The following is a 3,141-nucleotide window of genomic DNA, read 5'->3' as shown; positions in this document are numbered from 1 at the left end:
ATTTAAGTGTTATAAATGAAAAGAATCACTTCCTTAAGATTGTGGTGACATGAATAAGTTGTTTTTCAGACTGTGTTAACAATGACTAGTATAGCATATAAATAATAACATTATTGCTAGGAAATAAAACTGTATTTATATAGAATACTGTTTTAACCACTGCAATACTCTTTATATGTAATAGTGTATTCAATCTTCACTAAGACACTATGATATAGTTACTGTCTTTATCTTCATTTCACAGATGAGCAAATTGAAACTCAGAGAGGTTGAAACACTAGGCTGAAAACACAGCTAGTTAGTGCCATATATGGGATTCAAACTCCAAGCAGTTGGTTCAAGAATCCATGTTCTTTTTTATTTTTTAAATTTTTTTGACTTGTAGTCTCACTCTGTCACCCAGACTGGAGTGCAGTGGCCGCTCCTGGCCACAGCAGCCTCGACCTGCTGGGCTCCGGCGATGCATCTGCCTCAGCCTTCAAGTAGCTGGAACTACAGGTGCGTGCTACCACGCCCAGCTAATTTTTTGATTTATTGTAGAGATGAGATCTCGCCAACTTGCCCAGGTGGGTCTCGAACCTGCGGGCTCAGGCAACATGTTCTTAAAAGTACTCTATTTTGGCCGGGCGTGGTGACTCAGCCTGTAATCCCAGCAATTTGGGAAGCCAAGGCGAGAGGATTGCCTGTGCCCAGGGGTTCGAGACCAGCCCGAACAATTTGGTGAGACCTCTTCTCTACACTAAATCACAAAAACTAACGGGGTGCAGTGGCATGCACCTGTAGTTCTAGCTACTTGGAAGGCTGAGACAGAAGGATCGTCTAAACCCAGCAGGTCGAGGCTATGGGGGCCGTGAGTGTGCCACTGCACTCCAGCCTGGGCGATAAAAGTGTAAAGCTATCTTGCTTTAATAATGTGACTGATAAGGATACCTTTTATGTAAATAGTATAGTAACCTCTAATTAACAAAACCAACTACCTTAAATTGAAAGTCTAAAAACTTTAATGTAGTACTTCTTAGTAACTTAGAGATTTATTTTATTTATTTATTTTTGAGTTGGGGTTTCACTCCATCGCCCAGACTGGAGTGCAGTGGCCGCTCCCGGCCAACGCAGCCTTGACCTGCTGGGCTCCGGCGATCCTCCCACCTTAGTCTTCTGAGTAGCCAGAATTACAGGCGCGCAGCTACCACGCCCGGCTGATTTTTGATTTATTGTAGAGATGAAGTCTTGCCAATTTGCCCAGGCGGGTCTCGAACCCGCAGGCTCAGGCAATCCACTCACCTCAGCCTCCCAAAGGCGCAGGATTACAGGCTGAGCCACTGAGCCCAGCTAATTTAGAGATTTATATACTTGGTGATTTTAACTTGGCAAAAGAGAATTTTATATATTGGTAAATTTAGTTATTATTGGGAATTTTTATAATGGTTGTAACCATTTGTTTCCTTTTATTCTCAGTAGTAAAAATGTCTGACACGATAGAACAGGGGTCAGCAAGATATTTCTGTAAAGAGACAGATTTTAGGTTTTGTGACCTTACATATGCCCTTTGTCACATATTCTTTTTTGTTTTACAACCCTTAAAAAATGAAAAAAAAATTAGCTCATAAATCTTATTAAGAAGAGTTGATATGAACCAAAGTTTGCCAAACTCTAGAACATGAATTTAAAGATTTGGGCAAGAAATCATGTATCCACATAAACAATTAAAATACTGGACACTCAGGTTGCACAAAATGTTAAGAAATTTTCATTAAAAAATTGTGTTCAACTTTGTTTCTTTTGGAAAGATTCTGTGTTTGTTTTTTTTTTCTTTTCCCAAGTGCTGAAAAATTTTACATAATGAATCCCAGCAAGTCTTTTTGTAGAAAAACACAAGCTTATTCTAAAATTTTTATAGAAATTTTGGTCATAGAATACCAAAAACTATTCTTGAAAATAAATACTATAAAAAAAGGAAAAAAAAAATGAGAGGAATCACTCTATCTGATAATAAAGCCTACAATATAACTATAGTAATCAAGATAGTGTGGTATTGGCAAAGAAATAGATATTTATCAACAGAATAGAATAGATATATGTATACAAATATGTTCAATTATTTATATTTTACAGATGTGCAAAAGCAACCTAATGGAGGAAGAATAGCATTTGCAACAAATGGTGCTAGAGCATCGGGATATCCAAGGGGGGAAAAAAATCTTAACCTAAACCTTACACCATACTTAAAAATTGACTCATGATAGAGTATGGACTTAAATGTTAAGTGAAAAGCTATAAAACTTAAAGAAAAAATAGGAAAAAGACTGTAGGAGAAAGACTTCTTAGACCTTGCCTAGAATGACTTGTTTAGGGACAAAATTGATAAATTGAACCTCTTCAAAATTAAAAATCTTTACTTTGTGAAAGAAAGTTACTGTTAAGAGGACGAAAAGACAAGTTACAGACTGGGAGACAATATTTGCAAACCATAAACTGGACAAAGAGCTAATATTTAGACTATATAAAGAACTCACAAAATTTAACAGTTAAAAAACAAACTACAAAGATCCAACTAGAAATTGGGTAAAGGACATAAGGAGATATTTTACTGATGAAAATATGCAGATGACAAATAACCATCAACATCATTAGCCATTAGGAAAATGCAAATAAAGATGACTAGGAGATACCACTCATTGTTGTCGAGTACCTATCAGAATGAATAAAATAAAAAAAAAATAGAGATAGCACCAAATGCTGGTAGAGATGCAGAGAAATTGGATCACTTATACATTGCTGGTGGGAAGGTAAAATAGTACAGCTACTTTGGAAAACAGTTTCATAGTTTCTTATGCAATTAAACATGACCCAGCTATTACACACTTGAAATTTTACCCCATAGACATGAAAACAGAGTTCACATTTAAAAAACAAACAGAAACAAACTACTGATATATGCAACTATTTGATGTATCTCAAATAAATTACACTGAGTGAAAAAAGCCAGTTAAAAATGTTTGAATAAAGCCGGGCTTGGTGGCTAAGCCTGTAAACCCGCGCCTTTGGGAGGCTGAGGTGAGTGGATTGCCTGAGCCTGCGGGTTCGAGACCCGCCTGGGCAGCGAGACCTCATCTCTACAATAAGTCAAAAAATCAGCCGGGC

This window comes from Carlito syrichta, unplaced genomic scaffold (genome assembly GCF_000164805.1).
Source record: "Carlito syrichta isolate Samal-C Ts95f unplaced genomic scaffold, Tarsius_syrichta-2.0.1 Scaffold306694, whole genome shotgun sequence".
NCBI lineage: Eukaryota > Metazoa > Chordata > Mammalia > Primates > Tarsiidae > Carlito > Carlito syrichta.
Note: the sequence above shows the minus strand (reverse complement) of the source record.